Source organism: Pseudorca crassidens, chromosome 3, assembly GCF_039906515.1.
Source record: "Pseudorca crassidens isolate mPseCra1 chromosome 3, mPseCra1.hap1, whole genome shotgun sequence".
NCBI classification, from domain to species: Eukaryota; Metazoa; Chordata; class Mammalia; order Artiodactyla; family Delphinidae; genus Pseudorca; species Pseudorca crassidens.
In genome coordinates this window covers 36,063,692-36,076,176 of record NC_090298.1, presented here as the reverse complement: position 1 = coordinate 36,076,176, position 12,485 = coordinate 36,063,692, and the positions used below count along the sequence as shown (strand labels likewise).

At 48.8% G+C, this 12,485-nt stretch overlaps 1 long non-coding RNA gene across 1 annotated transcript in view; it reads left to right on the top strand.

Moving 5' to 3' along the window:
• Positions 1 to 12,118: 12,118 nt before the first annotated feature.
• Positions 12,119 to 12,485, top strand: part of LOC137220666 (uncharacterized) — a 121,981-nt gene continuing 121,614 nt past the window's right edge. The window contains exon 1 of the long non-coding RNA XR_010941733.1: positions 12,119 to 12,252. This is a non-coding gene — a long non-coding RNA (uncharacterized lncRNA). The remainder of the gene's footprint in view (positions 12,253 to 12,485) is intronic.

Here is a 12,485-nt window from a genome sequence, read left to right as displayed (position 1 = left end):
GCTCCAGGATCATGTATACATGTAGTATAATATTGGTGCTTAGTAAGGCTTTGGGAATGAAAAAGGAATGAATATAGAAAAAAATATTCTCCAGCCACAGGCTGAACAGAGGAAGATCAGATATCACTGAAAAGGAGAAAAATAACTCTTGGGAGGATTTATTTGTTTGTGTTTCCTTGCTGCTTCTCAGAAATGCTGGTAAACATGCTGTGAGCATCAAATGCTGGGATGACCCAACCAATCAGATCTGACCAAAGCCACATTCAGCTCGGTTTTATTGGATGTCATTCAGAAGAGTATATTAATTTGCTTCTTCTCGGGGGTCTGGTATCCTGAAGCAATGTGCACTGAAGGTTAACACCAACGTCTGTGTTTCAGCATCTTAATTCTGATGTCTTAGATCTCCTAGGCTAGAGGACATCTGCTTCCTGCTTCTCTCTCTTGGCCCAGTCATGCTGTTTCACGGTGTAAGAGAGTGAAGGTTTGGAACTTCATCTGTCTTGCTGTGAGGGTTCGGTTGTCTACAAGCAAGAGGCAGGAACCTGGCTACTGCCTTCCCTGCTCTGGGTAGTAGCCTGGGTCTGGATAACCTCCAGGGACTGAGCAGAGGCTCAGGGGAATGCTCCACTTCTGGTAGGATAGGACCTACAGTGTGGGAGAGACATAATGAGGACTCAGAGACTTTCTCTGTGCCATGAGTAGTTTGGAAGCTCCCAAAAAGGCCTGCCTGGGAGTAGACACTTGGGTTCCTGCCTGGTCCAACTTCAGCCCCAGAGAAGCCGAATATGGCAGATCAGGTGGCTGCCTGGATCCGGAAAAGCTACAAAACCCCGGTACAGGTAGTCACGGGGTGCCCACAGGGCACGGACCTGGAATTCTGCCCTCTCTAAGCCTACCTGGTTGGCTATCTCAGCGCTTTCCCCTCTAACTTGGTTAGAACCATCCCCTTGAATTCAAGTCCCATTGCTACAATCGCCTCCTGCCCAGTGTTCTAGTTCCCCTACTGTACATTTGTTCTCTGGGATATCTTTTCAAAATCATGCCTCCCATTTTATTTCTGGGGCTGCTTAGTTTGGGATTGTGCAAATATGCCTATTGTTTATATATTTTTTTATCCTGTATTGGAAAACACGTCCATTTTTTAACCACAATTTCAGGCTTGTAGAACTGGAATTCTGGGTCAAGAGTATTCTTTTTTTTTGAGAATTATTTATTTATTTAGGCTGCACTGGGTCTTCGTTTGGTGCGCAGGTTCTTGATTGGTGTGTGCAGGTTTCTCTAGTTGCAGCAAGCGGGATTAGTTGTGGTATGTGGGATCTTAGTTCCCCGGCCAGGGATCGAACTTGGGGGCCCCCTGCGTTGGGAGCTCGGAGTCTTAACCACTGGACCACCAGGGAAGTCCCCAAGGGTATTCATATTGAAATGCTTAATGCATATTGTCACGTTGGCTTTCCAAAGACCCTTTCAAATTCATTTCTCAAAAGCTGCTTTGGGGAGTTACTACTTTAGCAATATTAGAACAAATGGAAAAGATTAATACAGACCACTGTGGTAGTCAAAGTTATATGTCATGGTTTCACTTTACATTTCTTTGATCTTAAGGAGCCCTGGCCCTGGTCCCAGCTCCCCTTTCAGCCACAGAAGCCCCTATACCGCTTCCAGGCCTGACTCTACCCACCCAAATCAATCCACAGGCAGAGAATAGGGAAGCAAGTTTTAATCATTGCTCATAATTGGAATCACCATAAGAAACATAACAATTCTGAGTACAACTGCAAGATAGCTCCTTAAGACAGTATGGATCCCCTGGAGAGAGATTTCTAATTGAGAGAGCTGTCAGTAATCCAGGAAAGGAGGGACAAATAAGGAGTGGTCTGCCCCACAGAGTCCTCCAGGCTCATCCCAGAGCAAGGCGGGGCCCAGGGGAGAAGTCCAGCCAGGCAGAAGAAGGCCTCCACTGGGGTGACTCAGGCTCCAGGCCAGGGCATGGGTTGAAGGGGCGCCGTGGGCCGGACAGAAGGCTGCGACTCCTTTCCTTGCCGAGCTCCACAGGGTTTCAAGCCTCCACAGGGTTTCCGCAGCTTCGGGGTAGGGGATGGGGATCGTCCTGGGCTCCTGGAGGCCATGTGGCCGCGTGTCTGTCGGCCTCCGCTGCTGCGGGCATCTCCTGGCTGTTCAGGCCCGATTGTGCCCTGCGGTGTGTGGCTTCGGCCTCTTCTTGACGGGACTGTCGTTCCACCCCGGGTTAGTCGTTGGCTCCTGGGCTTGTGGGTCTCGCCAGCGTTTGTGGCCGCTCTCCGCCTGGCGACCGTCTGCGTGTCCGGGGCAAGCGCGCCGCGGCAGCCCACATGCACAGTAGTGCGCGTCCTCGCAGAACTGGGGGCTTTGGCAGGAGGGGCGGCTCAGCGCAGGGAAGTTATCCAGAGCCCAGGCCCAGGCCTGTTCTCGGTTGAGGCCCGGTGGCATGTGGGGCTCTGGATGCGCCCTCCTCCAGGACAGCTCTTCCCAGGTGTAGTGCGCGTGCGGTTCCATGGCTTCAGTCTCCTCCCAGGCCAGACGCGTGGCGGGTCTAAGCAAAGGGGCGAATGATTCAGCCCCATGCTGAGTGTGCCTTTTATAGGGTCTGTCTAGTACGGAAGATCGGAAACCCAAGTCCAGATAAGTGGGGATAGACACTCATTTGCCTTGCAAATTGCCTCGGAGCCTCGCGAGATTAAGGAGAAAACTGCATCTTGCTGGGAGGGGTTTGGAAATTCCGAGTGGTTTTGGTGATTGAGTTAAAGGAGGGGGATGGGAGGGGACGAGGGTCCCTGGCAGCTTCCATTCACTGGAAGAAGCCTCACTACTTGGAAGGAACAGCTATGCATATCACACCTCAGGTTCTCTTCTTTTAGCACAACAGAGTGGATGGACCAGTGTTAAGAGGTGAAACAGCCAGGTTCCATCTTTGCCAGAACACAAAGGTAGTTCATGCTGCAGCTGGACTGAGATTCCAGGTTCTCCTACTCCCTCATCAGGTGGGGAGATGAGGAACGGAGTGATTAGGTAGGGGCGGGAAAAGGAGAGTCCCATGCCTACTTAGAATTCTAATACTTCTATTTTGGTCTCCACTAGCTCAGCCGAATCAAAGGGACACCTCAAGTTTGCCCTGATTTTCAAAGCTACAGGGCACGTTGAATTGAGTGAACACCATGTTTTTAATCGTGTTTGTTGGTAGGGCCCCTTTCCTGTTTTATGTAATTATGGACATTCTATCATTAGTGATTCTCATTTCTCTGCTCCCCTTAGGTGTAATTTTTCCTATTAATAGCTATTGTATTTTTAATGTGTATTTGGTATTTTTCAGTGTTGTACTATATATAATACTGTTTTGCGTGCCCACGTATTCAATTCATGTAAAGGAAATGTGTTCTATTCTGATTTTATTCATTACTTTCCATCCGTTTGCTAATTTACAAGATCTTTATATGCAAATTTCATCTGCTGCTTCCAACTCATGCCTATTCCCCTCTGATGAGCTTCTGCCACACTTTACCCCTCCACTGTACCCCAGGGGACCTTCAGATTGCTACTGAGTTACCATTACCGTATGGAATCATCTCTTATGGATCAGAGAGACACTTTCTCTAGGATAGGTACCCATAAGCACAATTGTGGCACAGAAAATGTATAAGCCCAATTTAAGAGAGTACTACTACCAGATCATTCTTTGGGATGACTGTGTTACAGCAGGCAGGTAGATAGAGGAGCAGAGGAATGGGGGCAGGCGCCGGGTGGCAGGAAATTACGCAGCTTGTAAACAGCAGGGGTCCATGGGCAGACAAAGAAAAGCAGGAACCTCCAGACTGACAGGAAACCACAAGTTTGGCGTGATATGTGTCCTGGAAGCAAAGAAAGGTGAGGAAAGGTGGGAATGTCCTGCACCTGAATGTAACCTGTTGCTCATTATGCTCTCATTACAATAAAATTATCCTTGCAGATAAGAAGTACCCATCATCTTTTCAATTATGTTCGCAGCCACCTGTGCGATGCCGTTCGCTCTCCAACTCTAGCACCTTCTCTAGCTCCCCAAGCTCCAGCTGAAGGTGAAGGGGGGTAAGTAAGAAGGTCTCCATACCATGGCTCTTACAAAGCAGACTGCCACAAATCGACCGGTGGAAAAGCACCAAGGAAGCAACTGGCTACCAAAGCCACTGGCAAGAGTGCGCTCTCTATTGGAGGGGTGTAGAAACCTCATCGTTACAGGCCTGGTACGGGGCATGCCCTGAAATTAGATGTTATCAGAAGTCCACTGAACTTCTGATTCGCAAACATCCCTTCCAGCATCTGGTGCAGGAAATTGCTCAGGACTTCAAACCAGATCTCCGCTTCCGGAGTGCAGCTATTGGTCCTTTGCAGGAGGCAAATGAGGCCTATCTGGTTGGCCTTTTTTTAAAACAATAAATTTTATTTATTTATTTATTTGGCTGCGTTCGGTCTTCGTTTCTGTGCGAGGGCTTTCTCTAGTTGCGTCGAGCGGAGGCCACTCTTCATTGCGGTGCGCGGGCCTCTCACTGTCGCGGCCTCTCTTGTGGCGGAGCACAGGCTCCAGATGCGCAGGCTCAGTAGTTGTGGCTCACGGGCTTAGTTGCTCAGTAGTTGTGGTTCACGGGCCCAGTTGCTCCGCGGCATGTGGGATCTTTCCAGACCAGGGCTCGAACCCGTGTCCCCTGCATTGGCAGGCAGATTCTCAACCACTGGGCCACCAGGGAAGTCCTGGTTGGCCTTTTTGAAGACACCAACCTGTGTGCTATCCATGCCAAACGTGTAACAGTCATGCCAAAAAGACATCTAGCTAGCGCGCCGCGTATGTGGAGAACATGCTTAAGAATCCACTAAGATGGGAAACATTTCATTCTTAAAAAAAAATTCTCTTCTTCCTGTTATTGGTAGTTCTGAACGTTAGATATTTTTTCCCCCACGGGGTCAACAGGTACCTAAGTATATGATTGCAAGTGGAAAGATAGGGGACAGAAATAAAATATTGGCAGTTTTTCCATTTTCATTTGTGTGTGAATTCTTAACATAAATGCGGGGTCATAAAGCATTAATGCAAGTCAAAATGTTTCAGTGGGGCTTCCCTGGTGGCGCAGTTGTTGAGAGTCTGCCTGCCGATGCAGGGCACACGGGTTCGTGCCCCAGTCCGGGAAGATCCCACATGCCGCAGAGCGGCTAGGCCAGTGAGCCATGGCCACTGAGCCTGCGCATCCGGAGCCTGTGCTCCGCAGCGGGAGAGGCCACAACAGTGAGAGTCTCGCATATCATTAAAAAAAAAAAAAAAAAGTTTCAGTGAAGAAGTTCCAGCAGTTCAACTTTATAACAATTATAAATAAACCTGTTAAATTTTTCTGGACAATGCCAGCATTTGGATTTTTTTAAAACAAGTAAATTTCTTACTGACTGAAACTAAACGGTGTTTGTAGCATTTTTATCATACAGTAGATTCCATCCATTCACTATACTTTTCTGAGTTGTCCTACATGCAAATACATGTTTTTATTGTTGTCTGTCTTCTGTGCTGCTCCTGTAAGTTTGCTATTAAAATACATTAAACTATATTAAAAAAAAAAGGTACCCATCATGCACCGACGCCATGACACTTCTGATCTAAGCTAAATAAAGACAAAAAGGCCTCCTCCCCTCGGGAAGATGGAGCTGGGATGAAAATCAGGGAATATGACCCCCAAACTCCTCCTTCCCTAGTGAATATTCTGCCCCTTCATTTGTATGCCCCTCATAACTGGCTTGCCAAAGAAGCCCAGGGCAGCAACTCCTCACCTGTCTGCCTGCTCTCCTTCTGAGAGTGTATTCTTGCTTAAATAAAATCTCACTTTACTTTCTTAACCTCCCTGCTTCATCTCCGAATTCTTTTGCGACGAGACAAGAACCTTAAATTCACTGGGACCAAATGCAGCCTTGACAGACAATAGTGCAGGAGGATTACAGATTATGCATACATTCCCCACATGTTTGGTATGACCCAGCATTCTACCTCATGCCATGAGCTGCATGGTTCCAAATAGAGCAGCTATGGTGGGTGTTCTGATTCAACATTTTTCTTTTTTGATTTCTGACAGTGTCTCTCTTGAGGGGCCAGTTTACAGTTTGGTTCTCAGAGTCTTTTCCCAAGGAATGTTCAGTCTGATGTCTGCGTCTTCCTTTTCCATCAAATTTCAGTTATCTTCTTCCTCTAATAAATCGCATGTGTAAACAATTCCAGGGTTCTGTTTGTTTCCTAAAAAGCATAAAATAAATAAAACAGTGACAACACACTCATCTTCATCCTTACTAACTTATTACAATCTTCTTTCTTTAATTAACCTCTTAGAAACGAATCTATGGGCTACCCTGGTGGCGCAGTGGTTGAGGGTCCGCCTGCCGATGCAGGGGACACAGGTTCGTGCCCCGGTCCAGGAGGATCCCACATGCCGCGGAGCGGCTGGGCCCGTGAGCCATGGCCGCTGAGCCAGCGCGTCTGGAGCCTGTGCTCCGCAGCGGGAGAGGCCACAGCAGTGAGAGGCCCGCGTACCGGAAAAAAAAAAAAAAAATCTAGGTGCCCTGAATGAAATATGTATTTTTGAAGTTTACTTTCTGCGTTCAGGGTATTTTGAGGATGTTTGTTTTGTTATGATCATGATTTTTCAATGAGAAAAAAGGAAAAAGAAGAAAAATTCCTCACAATATTTCATCTTGAACTTTGACAGTTTTCCCTTTGTACGTGTATTTCCATCAAGAAATAAATAAAATATTTAAATAATGACGTTTTGTTTCTTTTCTATGTGTTACTTTAATTAATGTAGGATCCCAGGACAAAGCCAGGAGCTCTTCTGATCTTTGCTGGTCACTAAACTAGCCCAGGGATTGGGGCATCAGGAGTCTGAATATGGGGAGGGGCCAGGAGTGGTGGTAGATGAGGGGCGCAGGGAATGGAGAGGAATTGAAACTGAAGATGGAAGAGCAGCTCCTTAGCTAGACCCAGAAGGAAAATTATCCAATAGGAAGGCTTCTAGCTGAACCAGGATCCAGAGCCACATTCGTCTTGGTCCCAGATTTGAAGGCTGACTTTGAGACCAACAATTGGAACTCCTTTGCCACTGGCCACTCTGGACACCCATCTCATACACACACCAAGCCTAGGGCTAGGAAGGGCACCTGCCCACACACCAAGAGGAGGAAAGAGCTTCTGGAAGTCCATGCTAGCATGACGCTCGCAAAAGTCAGGATCAGAGATCTGTCCCCTACCCCTTTTCATTTGCAGACTACTAATTGGATGCAAATCATTAAGAAGCCAGAGGAATGAGGTAGAGATGCCAGAGCACCTGGAAGATCTCAGAAAGGCCCCTGAGGAGGGCTAGGACCCTAGGAGGTACAGGAAGACTTAGTTGGGGTAGATCCCAGACCCAGTGACGTTCTCAGAGATCCTGTCTGCCGGATCTCCTAGACGACCAGTGCACGTCTGCAAATTTGACAAGCAGCCACCTGGCCACCTCCGTGTGCACAGGGGACTCCACCACCCTCCTCACGCCCAGGAAAGTGAGAGCACCAGCCATCTCCACCCCTGCACCTCTTCCATCGCCAGCAGTCAAAGTAGGAATAGACCTGAGAAAGAAGAATTTCGCATTTATGGACAATTTTATTAAAAGAGCAGAAAAAATGGGTACACATTGTTTGAAGACACAATGTCGCTCATCGTGTGAGCAAACGGAGGGATGTTGCTGCAACTTCCATAGCCGAGGACCACCCAATGAAGGGTTTCAGCGGAAATCTCACGCTCCTAAGCGCCGAAGATGGAGGCAGCCCGTATTCTTACAGGTCTCAGCTCGTCGGAGCCGCTGCTACCAGCACTGGGACGTGCGGTGGTGGCTCCCGGGGCAGGAGCCAGGCGATGCTTCGAGGGGTCCCCGCCGTCAGGGTGCTAGGGCTCCACTCGTTCATCCTAGGAAGCAGCGTCACCTGCTGAGGGAGGCTGCCTGGCTGTGGCTGCGGAGCTCCTCGTCATCGGCGGCCACCTCTCCCGGGGGCTCCTCTGGCTCCTGGTGGGTCGCGGGCATCCCGTCCTGGGCTGGCGGCTCTGCGCTCCGCCTGGAGATGGTCTGGTTTCTGAACCCTAACGCAGAGGCTCGCAGAGACTGGAAAGCAGTTTGCAGTTTAAATCCAGGTGATCCCAAGAGAGGTGGCTCGGGCGGGGTGCAGAATCTGTCGATTTTTAGGCTGGGGGCGTCTTTGGCGCTGGCGACTCTTTTGCGCAACCCCAGGCCCGCTGCTCACCACCGGGAAGTTCTATTCCAGCACGTAGCTCTCAGACCAGCTGACACAGAGCACCATGCTAGCAGTGCTGGAGTAGAGACTGAAGCGCAGGTCCCTCTGCCCAGGGGAATGGCCGTGGAGGGGACGCCTAAAGGATGGTCTGGGATGTGGGAACCAGGAGGATTGGGGTTTCGGCTTCTGATCCTATCCCACGGTGAGCCGGCTCTCTTGGGACCTCCAGTGAGAATTGCTTTCCAGTCTCTGGGCTTGTGCATTGCAACTGTCGGCGACACAGACCCAGATCGCAGCGCATCCAGTGGCGGGGCGCAGAGACGGCCTGGGACCGACCCCTGCGACCCGTAAGGATCCATAAGAGGCGACCCCAGGAGAGGCGCACGCCGCGGAGACCCGTTGATGACGGATCTCAGAACCTTTCCAGGCGGGGTCGCCCGGCTCCGGGGGCTGAGCACTGGAGCCTGAGATCTCTCCTGGTGTGGACCCTTCCAAGCCTCATAGCTCAGCTCCTGCCCGCAAAGAGCCACCATCACCCGGCCCAGTGCTGCTGGAATTGGAGCCTGCGCCTCCGCCGTCTGCGCTCCTAGGAGCCCTGAGACTTCCGCTGAGACCATTCATTGGACAATGCCTCTGGTTTTACTCACACGGGATGGGAGGGCTCAACAGAATAGGCTTGTGGAATAGATAGAAACAGCGGACAAAGAGAAACCAGAAGGCTGCTAAACTTTGGAATCCTAGGAACAAGAACAAGCTAGCACAAAGAAAAGAAAATTCCAGGAAAAAAATTTTAAATTTAAGATCAGAGTATCGGAAGGTTTGAGAATATGAAAGAGAAGGGTTGAGAGTAAATAGTGTAGAACAGGGAGAAGGCAAGAAAAAAATAGCATGTAAATGGAGCTTGTAGACTGAAAAAAATGCACAACATAAAAGTTGAGAATTATGTTTTATTCAGTGGACTTTCTGAGGACTTCAAGCTGGAGAGGCAGCCTCTCAAATAGCTCTGAGGGACCGCTCCAGAGAAGTAAGGAAAGAGCCGGGATATATGAGTTTTGCAACGAAAACCAGGTAGTCGGAACATCACAAGATTACTGTTAATTTTTAGAAAACCGATTTCTCAAGTTAGTGAATTTAGCGCTTTTCTATGTATGGAAGATGCAAGAGTCGGGGCTCATTGGAAACATTTCTTTGACGTGCACCTTAGCTATCTAAGGCCAGTATCCTGTTCTTTCCCATCTTGAGTTCCCTCAGGACTCACCGTCTGGGGTGGCTGTAGTGCCTGATGGCTTGATGGCCCCAGCATCCTTTGTTTGCTGTTAGGGTAGGCAACATTTTTCATCCACAGGCTGTGATGAAAGAAATTGAACAATAGGAACCGAATATCATGTGTCTCTGATGTGGTAACTGTTGAAAATTAGACTGTGTCAATTCATAATTTTTTTTGAGTGGTAGATTTGTCAGTTTAATGCATTATTGTAAACAAGTAATAAATGTAAATGTATGCACCATTTGGGAAAATGTGTCTTTAACAAAAGATTAGGATTACTCTGTTGCTCAATATCATGTTTCTAATGGGGGAAAAAAAGGAAAACCTCTAAGTATTCTGTAACATTTAAAAAATTTTATTTATTTTATTTTATTTATTTTTGGCTGCTTTGGGTCTTCATTGCTGTGCGCAGGCTTTCTCTAGTTGCGGTGCTCGGGCTTCTCATTGTGGTGGCTTCTCTTGTTGCGGAGCACGGGCTCTAGGCCCATGGGCTTCAGTAGCTGTGGCACATGGGCTCAGTAGTTGTGGCACATGGGCTTAGTTGCTCCGTGGCATGTGGGATCTTCCCAGACCAGGGATCGAACCCGTGTCCCCTGCATTGGCAGGCATATTCGTAACCACTGCGCCACCAGGGAAGTCCCTTCTGTAATACTTTTACTCTGAAAACATTATGGGTCAAGGAAAAAAAAATGTGAATGGAGGGAGAATTTGGCAACTGTGTGTTTGGCAGGCGACACTGCAGTCATTTAAGGATGTTTTATTCTATTTCCTCACATCTTACTTTCTTGCAACTTTGTAAAGATAGATGAGGCAACTCTCTGAGCCATAGTTTCCCACTGAGGATGTGAAGTACTTTGCACAGCTCCTACCTCAGGAGTTCAAAGTTAATGATATGGTTTTCTTATTCTTTAGCATTTTACCACTTGTTGTCCTTGCCCTGGGCTTCTGTTCCCAGTTGTCCAAACAAAACTGAATGTAAATTCAGAGCGTAAAAAGAAAAAGATGAACACAAATGTTAATTTTTGCTCTCTCTCCCCTTAAAAAAAAAAAAAAACCCTAATAAAAGTTAAAAGATCAAGAAGTGGGGGAATAATTTAAAATTTTTACAAAAGGTTAAATTCCATAAATAGAAAAAGTTCTTTCAAACAAATAAGAGAGATGTGACTGGGTTCATTAAATTTTTAAAAAATGCAAATTAAAACAATGAGATATAATTTAGACTAATATATGCTAATATGTGAAACTTTTCATTATAACCAACGTTGGTGAACTAGTAACTCCCAAACACTACTGGTAGGAATGAATTTGATAGGATCTTTAGAATCGTAATATGGCAACATGCATTAAACATTTCAACATCAATACTCTTTTGACTGGAAATTTCTTTTCTTGTATAAGCAAGAAATTATATTTAAAAACAAACGTGTTTTTCAGTAAAGGACTGAGAAAAATAAATCATGATGCATCCGCACAGTCTAAACGTATGCAGTCCTTAGAAATAGAATGGATGCATTATTTTGAACATACATCCCAGAGGTTATCATTATAGTATGGGGTCCTCAGCTCTGGACAGGCTGGTGGCCGTAGTACCAGGGTTTGGAAGGCACGGTCTGAGTGGGAGGGGAAATCACTGGGGTTCCCATACCCAGCTACGAATAGAGAAGAACAGAATTCCAGGACCCCTGCCTCCGTGAGCACTGTCTCTCGGTTCTGAGTCCAAATGGGAAATTCTGGCATTTCTCCATCACATGCAGCTACTTTGTATGCAGCACTCTCCTGTACTGGAGCTGAATTAGGCTCAGACGGGAGCGCCAAGACAAGACTCGGTCCCAGAGCCCCGAGCACCTTGGAACCAAGCCCAGCCCAGCTGACCCCCGCAGGAGAGAGGGACCCGGCCGAGGAACTCGACGGCCCCAGTGCTCCAGCAGCTTCCCTTGGCCAGGCCTGCCAGACCCGGCGGCGACAGACAGCAGGACATCGAGACTCCCGACAGCCGGCCCCCTTCTGAGAGCCGCCCTCCTCCGGTCCCCGCTTGGTGGAGCCACGAGCGTCTTCTCTCGGGCTGCTTGGAGCGGTTTGGTCGGACCCTGCGCACCTTGAGCTGCGGCTGCTGCAGGTCCATCTTCGGCGCCTAGGAACCCTGAGATTGCAGCCGGAGTTTTGGGCACTTGCCCCGTGAAAAGATTCTGGGTTACAAAACCTGACCTCTTGCATGGAATAAAAATGCAGTAAGACCTAACTTCCGAGTTCGTTATCAGTGTTTGCTTCTCTTTCCCCTTGAGTTTCTCGTTGCAGTTCTGGTCGCTCAGCACTTGCAACTTGCTTGTTGGACAGCGAGCGTAGGGAAAAAAAAATACTGATGTATCCGCTATTTCGCCCAGCTGGTCGTTTGCCCGTGGCAGTACCGCCCGTGTTGCGGAGCCGGAGATCGCTCGCCGGCTGGCAACAGCGGTAGTCGCCTCCTGCGGGCGCTCGCGCCTTCCCGGTACTTTTAAGCGTCCTGGGACTGTTTTCTGGGTCGAGCCTCTGATTGGTGCACCGGGAGGGCGGTTTCCCCGTCCATCCGGAAGTGTTTCCGAAGGAGCGCGCCAAACCCGGTCGTGTTTCTGGGCCACAGGCGGGTTGACTCTTTCTCGCCGGCGGCACAGCTACTTGAGCAGCCCCGGGTGTTTTCCTTGGCAAAAGCGGTAAGCTGCACCGAAACCGCTGGTTTCTCGCCCTCTAGTTCCATCGGAGTGCGGGGCGTGGCGAAGCTCTCCGCTGCAGAACCCCTAAATTCGGCCAGGAGCTAACTGGGTCCTAGCATCGCCGCAGCCCCGCCTTCCCACGCCTCATAGTAGTATCCCTTGGGGGTGGCACGGAGCCCCTGTTCCCGTTGGCACTTTCCGCGGTTGTTCTGAGCCCGAGGGTTTTCTCTCAC